The following is a 9,126-nucleotide window of genomic DNA, read 5'->3' as shown; positions in this document are numbered from 1 at the left end:
TGGGCTTATAGCATACATATGGGGAGGAGGGATAAAGGAGGGGGAAATAAGATTATTTTCCCACATAACAGAATTATTTTGATTTTAAAAGATTTGGTCTTCTCTGGTATCTTCAGAAATGAAGGCCTGATGGAATACTGGGAGGGTTTTACCTGCTTGAGTAATTTTGTTCCTGACTAGATATGTGGAACAACTTCACTTGAAATGAAAAGTTAACTCACTGTTTGTTTGGGGTTTTTTTAACATCATTAAATAAACACAATTTAGAACATGGTTGCACAGGTAATAACATTACTCAAAAGGCAGAACTTTCCAGTATGAGATAGCATCCTATTAAATTTATCCTGGCTTTAGAATAAAAGAAACAAGAAACCAGAAGACCAACAGCTCAGAGAACATGTGACTTTCTTTTTGATGGGACCCCAAATGAACTTGGTGTGCAGATTGGAGTCTCTTTCCCACAGTATGTGTTGCACACCTTGCTGTCTGGCAGTGCAGTGGAAGTGTTTCCTAATGAAACTTCCATCACTGTAAAATAATCACATATACTTGCCAAGCAAATAATGTCATAACTGTGATGTGGGTTTGTCAGTCCATTTTCTTAACAGCCTAGTTATTTAGAGCAGGATGCTTGGCATGTATAACAGTAATATAAATTGATGCTGAATAGGTGAGGTTTTTTGAGAAGAGTTGTGCTCAAACCTATAGGAATGTAATGGCTTTCTGAGGTATTGTTCTTTGTTTTCTTGAGGTTTTTTTTAGTGCTTATTAGGTTTGTGTGTGCAGAGTAGAAGTGACTTTCAGTAGCTTGTCAGTGAAAAATCAATGATTGATTGTGTTGTAACAGACATTTGGATAGGTGCTCTCTGATAAATTTATATTTGATCTTTGTGTAGACATTGCAAGTGTCACTTTGCAGCAGGCAGCAGCTCTTCTAGCTCCAGTGATCACTAACTGCTATTCTGGGAAGTTACAGGAAGTACGTGCTTAGTCTGAAAATAGTTAAGGCCAATTCTTAAAAAGAGGAGTTAAGCCATCTATGACTTACAATTGACATAGAAAACTGTCATTATATTATAATTATTCCCTAAAAATATTTCAGGAGCTATAATTAGAAGGAAACAAGAAGTGAAACTCAAAGGAAACAAATTACAAGTCCAATGTGCTTAAATTCTCCCTTTGTCATCTTTGCATATTTTGTTGTTTTCAGTATTGCCACATATTTATTCAAAGCAAACCTTACCCAGGAAACGAGTCAGATTGCTCATCCCTAACATTTGCATTCCATGGTTTCTTTGTTGTTCTTGAAGGTTGACAAATATAAATTTAGATTGACTTTGCTTGGTTGAATAGCCTTGGTGTTTTAGCCTAATTCCACCTGTAATGTAGCTGTTTGGTGTCACTGCAGTACTGTGGTCTCTCTAGGTATAATATTTTCATTCATTTGAGGGAAAATAATTCAAAAACAAACTTGAGAACTCCTAAGGTAGTGCCTGCAGAAACAGGTTTTACGTCCTGTGATCCTTCACAGAAAATGAAAGGTCAGGAGAGTTAAACAGGAGTGCTGATTTTGCTGCAGGAAAATGCAATGCCTCTGTATGATCATGAGTGTAAATTACTTCTCCAGCTTTGTCACTGCCAGAATTAATCAGGGTAATGTATGGCAGAGTGAACTGAAATACACAAACACAATAAGGTACCCTGACTTCCCCAGACAAAGAAAAAAAGCATTAATTTCTGAGAGATGGCTGAATTAACAAGATAATTCTTTACCATATGAAGCAGTCCATAAGATATTAGTGCATTGTTTTGTGCAGTGTTTTGTTTTAATGGTGAGACTTAAAATGAAGCTGCGGAAAGCAAGTTCATCATCATAAGGATTCTTTGAGGATGAGGAGAAAAATTTTGTGATTCCCTGCCAGGTTTTTGTCTGAAAATGGGGTTGGTGTGAGAGTATGCTGTGCACAGGCTTCCTTAAACCAGTGTCCTGAGGCACACAGCAAATAAACACATTGGAGGTTGTAATTATTATTTAGTTGATGCCCTGCTTTAGATCCAGTTTAGGGAGCAGAGAATAGATGTCACCCTTCCTCCCACGAGCAGAATTTGAAGGAGGTGAAAGCTGGGTGCTAGGCTAAAGCTTGGACAGTGTTTATGGAGGGATGCAGTGGGTAAAAACAGACAACAAGGATTGGGAAAAGCCTAACAAAGTCCACAACTGTGATCTTTTCCCAGGGAAATGGGATGATCCAGATGGAGCTTGGATACTGAATTTAACTTGGCTCACGTGGTTCTGGCCTTGCCTGGTGTCTGCTAAGCAGACAGAGGAGGGCTCAGCCAGGGGTCAGTGCTGTCCTGCCCCTGCCATGGCCCTGCCCCTGGAGCAGGAGTGTTCACAAGGGCGATGCCACAGCCCCGCCCGGCCCTGGCAGTGGCTGCACCCAGCCCAGCCTGGTGGGAAATCCCAGTGCTGATGATCACTCAGCATCATCCCTGACACACCGAGTTCAGAGCCACTGCTCAGGTGCACGGTGGTCATGGACCTCAACAAAAAAAGTGGGAATTGGGCTGGTCCCAGAGCAGTCAGAACATGTCATGATGAAGTAATTTCCTGCAGTCCACACAGTCAAAGTGGTCCTCCTTCAGTTTTATAATTTATGAATATGTTCCTAGAAATAAACACAGGACTTGTGTGCTAAAGGCAATTGTTTCAAGCTCTGTCTTGCTCTTGTTTCACTGCATAACAAAATCCCCATCACAGATGTAGTAGTCAGGCCAGAGACAAAGCTCATAATGAACTGATGCTAATTTGTTTTTTCCTAACACATACCAGTAGATTTTTGTAAACATTTCTTTGTTAGTACCTTCTTGTGTGCAGAGTATCCCCACCTGCGTGGAAAGTCTGCCATTGCTACGAGAATGACTTGACCTAGATTTTAAAACAAAAACTGAACCCAGGAGGTTTTCAGCTGTAGCTTACGTTTTCACTGGAACTGAACTTTCCCAAAAGTACATTGGCCTTGATCAAGGTCTGGAACGGGTGGGCCGAGAAGGGAATTCTTGCAACTCAACCCTGACTTTCTGCTCCAGCCAGCATAATTATAGTTTAGCTACCGGCCAGTAGCACTGCTCTGGATAGCATCAAAGCATTCTTGTGAAGTATTTTGAACTACTCCCAATGACCACTTTTGTGGTCGCTGTGCGGCAGCTTCTGAGCACACCCTGAGCCGCTGGGTGCCCGGGGAGCTGCAGCTCCTGCACACAGAGCCCGGCTCGGGGCGGGGTGCATGGCTCCTTGGGAAGGCCGATCATCTGCCTGCTCGGGCACTGTGGCATCCACTGCATAACTGCACTTCAAACGCTGTCTGGAGTCCGTGGCAGCTTCCCAAGCAGGATCCATCGCATCGGATAATGCATCCGGAATGGGCTCTGTCAAAAGCTTTAGCAAATCAATGCCTACAGAAATGTAATTTGTCTTTAATCAATTGCATTGTTAAGAGTAAAAGAGGAAATCGTAGATAAAAGCTTTAGGAATACAGAAAGGAAAAATTTAATTTGTAGGAAGCTAATTAATTTGTTTTTGAGATGTGTTTTCCCAGTTGTTTGCTTGTTGAAGGAAACTGATATGCTGGAAGGAAAAGACAGTGTCCATAGCTGTGTGTTTGTCTGTGCAGAGAGTAGTACAAATTATTTGTGTTTGTTTCTTCTTTCTTGAAGGACTTAAAATACATTATTGTATAGATGTGTTCTGATTCAAGAGAAAAAGAAGGAAAAAGGGAATTAGGTGAAACTGTAGAAGATAAGGAAAAAGGAAATGGGGAAAGCATCAGAATGACTCTCTGAGAAGGTCTGTGTGTATGAAGGTATGTCAGTAGAACCAGTAAATGCTCCAACAGCACCAACTGCAGCTTAACCAAAGGTCACTAGTTGCCCTTGAAAACTCAGTTCTATTTTTATCCCACAACAGTGTTAACATCTGTAATTCCTAGGTACTTATTCATTAGTGCATTACATGACATGATGGGTTTTGTGTGGACTTCAAGTTATGATTTCATTTCTGTTAAGATGCACATGTCCTGTGGGATGTGTTTAAAGCTGGATATTCATCCATTGGAGGAAATGTTGAACTGCTTGTGTTTCCAGAGGATGTTGAATATTCCCAGGTCTCAATTCCCACCCCTGTGAGGTAGGCTACAGTTCAACAGTTTCTGTTGGACCAACGTAACTTTGGAGTTGCTTTCCTGCAGGTGAAAGCTCAACTGGACCTCTGTCCATGTGAGAGAGGTCTGTGCATGATTCTTACTTCTGTAGCAGGCTGCTCAGGAAATTGGATAATCCTCTTCTATTGCTGTTTAATTTGAGAGATGTCTTCTGGGAAAGACAAATACATATAAATCTGCCTACCTGTTTAGATGGTATCTGAAGAATATCTGTAAAATTTAGAGGCCATGTATTTACATTTAACTGTAGTCATTGTGTAATACTTCCTGTTCCATGTGCAGTGAAAGAAATTAAATAATGCCATTTCCTATAGATGTATCTAAGATTAGCTGTCAGTCAGCCTGTCCTGATAATGCTGTGAATCCAAGCAATAATTTTCAAATGCTCTCCTTTTCCCAGTTTTCTATCAGCTTGCTGCTGCTATTCTTAACTCCTGAGCAGTCAGCATTTGGGCTGAGGAAATATGGAAAGTTGGGATTTAGTGTCTGTTTCTTATTGAGGACAGCTTAAAGCTGGAGAGGTGAATGTGAACGTTTGTGGGGAAAAGCTATGTGAATAGAAATCAGAGCTAAGCACTATGAATTTTTTCTCTTTATTGTTTTAAAAGCAAGTGAGATTTTTATAAAGCTATTGGAAATTACTTTATTGGGACAGACACAGGAAGTATCTTTATTTACAGCTTTTGGACTTGCCCTGATTTCCACAAGTGCAAGGCACTGACAGATGCTGTCTTTTACACTGGGCTCTGAGGTTATGGCACATTTCTGAGAACCAAGCCATTCTTAAGGTGTTCAGGTCTATAAAAAGGGATTTATATAATTTGCAAATATTGTAAATTATTTGCAAAAAAGAGTTGTATTTGAAAGAAAAGCATTGCAGTTGTTACAGCACTGTTAAGGAGCAGCAAACCTATCAAGAACACCACAAGGAAAGCCTGTTTGCATGAACTATCATGCATTATTTCAAGACTTAAATATCTTCTTTTTGTTTTATTGCCATTTGCAGTGTTTTTTCTGTTGAAGTGAGATAGTGCTGATAAAGAAACAAATCTCTCCTCCTCCTGCTTGATGTGAACTCTCACCTTTGCGTTAATTATCCACAGATTTAAAAATGGGTGTCTGTGCACATACATGTGCATGCACATAAATAACAATTTACACAGAGAGAGTGGGGGAATTCTGTGACAACTGCCTCAGTAACTTCATGAACCTAAGTGCTGACTGCTCTTCAGAGTTATGGTCCTTCTGTTCTAGGGTGAGCATTGCTGGAGGGTCATATTACTATTCTGTGTGCTGTATATATTTCTCTGACTTCTTGCAATAAAAAGAACCCCTGCTTTTTCTGTAAGCATTTCCAATTTGTAACAGATCAGCAACCCAGGGTTGTTTCTTTGGCAGGGTGAGGCCATCAAGACCTGTCCTTTTTATGGGTCTTTCCAGGTGATTTACTAGCTATGACTTTCCCTTCATATCACACTTGAAGTTTCATCAAAATAATTTGGAATGCGCTGGGATCAAATAAATGGCATAGGCTAAAGCATCTGTTTGCCAAGATAACCACACTACAACTTGCCAAACCAAACATTATTGTTAGAAACATGGCTTGACCATAATGCCTATCTCTGAACTGGAGTGGGAATGGTTTCATGGGAAAAAGTTTACTCAACAATATATGGGCTCATAGAGCCTGTGTTGGAAAAGAGACAGCATACTTTAGTTTAAATAAGTTGAAACTGCAGCCAGTACTATGGCTTGTGGCTGATCTTTATTATGTGCTATGTTTTCAAATTCTACTTTTTTTGTTTTTAAAATGTTATCTCAAAATAATTCCTTTTTTTAACCTTGCTTCCCCATTGCTGTTTTTGAGGACTCATTAGAGAAAGCAAACTGTATCCTCAAAGATTCTTCTTTCATTTTGCTTTTGAATTTTGTGACTGTTCTGCCTCAAGGAACACACAGCTGATTCTTGACTTTACAGCGCTTGGCTGCTTTGGCTTGAAACATCGTTGCAGCATTGGAAGTTAGAAAAACATAAGTTTCAGGATGATATTATTGGAAAGGAAGTGGAAGGAGATGCACTGGATGTTGGGCTTACCAGCTTTGCATTCAGAACTGGTGGGAGATTCCCAAATTTAGTAGCATCACCTAAGAATGGCTCATTTCTCTGACATGAGAAATGAGCCTCTGACAGGGCCGAGGCTCTGAAAGGCAGTTTCAACATTCCATAACCTATGTGAAGTCATACAGCTATGTCAGTTGAGGATGGGAACAACAGAGCAGGATAGATTCCTCAGCACCCAAACCTTGATGGAGCCAGCTGCAAATTTAGTAGGAAAGTCTTTTGCCTTGATTTTTGTGCATGGCTCACTCAGGTGAGGCAGTGCTGCGAGGTCAGTTCAGCAGCAAATGTGAACTGTTCCTCACTCAGGGGCTGGACTGAACTAGTGCAGGGGCAGAGCACCAGATTAACAGGATGAAAGGGGATTAAATAATCAGGGTAAATTCTTTTTCCTGGAAAACTTGGAAACTTGGCTGTTGTTTTTCCTTGCTCTTTAGCGAGGAGCCCCATGGCTGAGCAGCAATGCTGAGATTGTTTCTTGCCTGTACAGAGTTTGTTCCAGTAGGTTCTGAAGAGGGAGAGGGGATGATGGGTACTCGACTGCTGTGCTTTCACCTGGACTTTCCCTTCCCCTCTCCCTTATTTCCCTTTCCCTTTCCCTTTCCCTTAGAAAGCTTTTCTATCAAGGATCACCCAAATATGTGCCATCTTGCCTTGTGAATGTGTCTAGTGTTTCAGTTTGACCTTGGTTCAAATTCTCAAGTGGTTGGAGTTTTGTTTTTTTCCAAGCACCAATGCAGCTCATGTTTTGTTCTTCCCATATTTTCCATCCCACTTTGACAAATTTCGACTAATCCTTTCAGCAGCTTTATTGTCACTTGTCTCTGTGTTACTGATTCTCAGCTTGTCATTTAATAACTGAAATACTAGGACATATAAGAACATGGGAAATGCCATATATCACCCAGTTGTCATGTTTGGAATTGCAGCAGCTCTGTTGCACATGATACAGTTATAAATTAAAATTTTCCATTGACCTGGAGCTTAGAAGGATATTTTCAGTGCAGTATTTACTTAGTTTTGCTGATCTTGATATATTTATATCCATTTATCTTTTATGTATCTATTTGTATTTCTTCTTATGTTCCTATTTCTTATTTTATTTTGCTATTCCTAGTAAAAATCCATTTCTCTGGCATGCCCTTGTCTCTATTGAGGTGATGTTTGCAACCATTCCTGAGATGGAGCGAAAGTTTTTGATTGTAAATGGATTGGCAAAAATATCCAAAATCCTGAATATTCTATCTATGCAGGGAACTAGGGAAAGTTGAGTTTTCTTAATATCAAAGGAGAAAGGAGAAAATGATATCTTTCAAAAATGGCTATATCTGAAATAATTCAGAATAGGAAGGTTTTATGAGACCTGTCTTTATAAATTCTGGAATTGATCCATTTATCTCTTTAAAATTTAACTGCAGCCAAGAGAAAAATTAAAGATTGTGTCATTTTGATAATGTAGTACAAAGCTATTTTGGTAACTAAAAGAGCTTGCTAAAAGCACATGCTTTCCACCAGGACTAGCACGCTGAAGCCAACATGGGACTTGAATCCAACATGGGACTTGAATCCAACCCACTTTTGAATCATGACAGGCCCAAGGCATCTTTAAAATGTTGAGATTGCAAATGCTGTCTGATTTGAGACTTTACAGGTAAGTTCTGCCTTGGCACAAGGTCGTCAAGTTGCCGATATGTTGGTGGTGCTTTGCAGGAGCTGGGGCTGTGTCACAGCCGGCTCTGGGAGGGCAGGCTGCTGCAGGTCCCTGCACAGAGGCCATTGTCTCCTCAGGATAAAGTGAGAGGTATTTCAGAAGTGCTTTGAAGCCGTGCCAGCCTCCTCACAGGGCTGTGAAACCTGATACCTCCGCTTTTGAGCTGTTGGGGAAAGTACAAACTGTAGTACTTGTGGAATTCATTCACTGACTTCCAGCCTCGAGTCTGGCCTGGGAATGGAAGAAAGAGTTTAAGAAGAAGGTGGAAAAAAAGACTTCAGTAGTATGTGGCAGTTAACTGTCAACTTTGGCACCGTTTCAGATTTGCAGCTTCATGCTTTCTAGAGATAAACTGTGACTTTTGCTCAGGACTGGAGGATTTCATTTTCCTTCCCACTGAAGCTGCTAGGACTGTATGACTGTAGGAGCTATGTGAAGTGCAGAACTACCAGCAAGATGCCTGCCATGCTCTTAGGTAGTTAATTTAAGGTTACAGAACATTTCTTGCAGCTCGTTCCTATTTACATTAACTTCTCAGTATTTTCCACTTGTAAAGCAGATCAATAAGGTCCTTCTGGCTGTATTACTATGCCTTGTCGCGTTTCATCTGGGTTTCTCTGAAACCTTTTGTCTCATTAAGAGGTGGATTGAAGATTTTCTGTGGGCTCAGAGCACATTCCCGTGCACCCTGTGTGACAAAGGAGTTTGTGTAAAAGCAGGGAAGGAGCAACCAAATCTTCAAAGAGTCAAACTTTGTTACTCTTTTTGTTCTCAGTGGAGCTCAAATGCGAGCGGGCAGCGAGGCCTCTGTTTCTGCCGTGTCTCCTGTTGCTTTTGTTTCATTTTGGCAGAGTTGAAGAGAAGCATTCACTCGTGTCTCTCGCGGTGCTCTGTGGCCCTGCAGGAGCCGCGGGGTGTGGGTTCTGTCGGGAAAGCCGCCGCGTTCCAGCCGGGGCTGGTGCTGCTGGCCCCGCTCAGCCCGGGCGGCTTTGCCGGCTGCCGGCGCGGGCTCCGGGCACGAGCACAAGCCCCGGGGCCGTGCCCGGGCACAGCTGCTCCCGGCTCGCAGTCCCACA

This window comes from Melozone crissalis, unplaced genomic scaffold (assembly GCF_028551555.1).
Source record: "Melozone crissalis strain CALT ecotype California unplaced genomic scaffold, PUWL_Pcris_2 ptg000034l_1, whole genome shotgun sequence".
NCBI classification, from domain to species: Eukaryota; Metazoa; Chordata; class Aves; order Passeriformes; family Passerellidae; genus Melozone; species Melozone crissalis.
Note: the sequence above shows the minus strand (reverse complement) of the source record.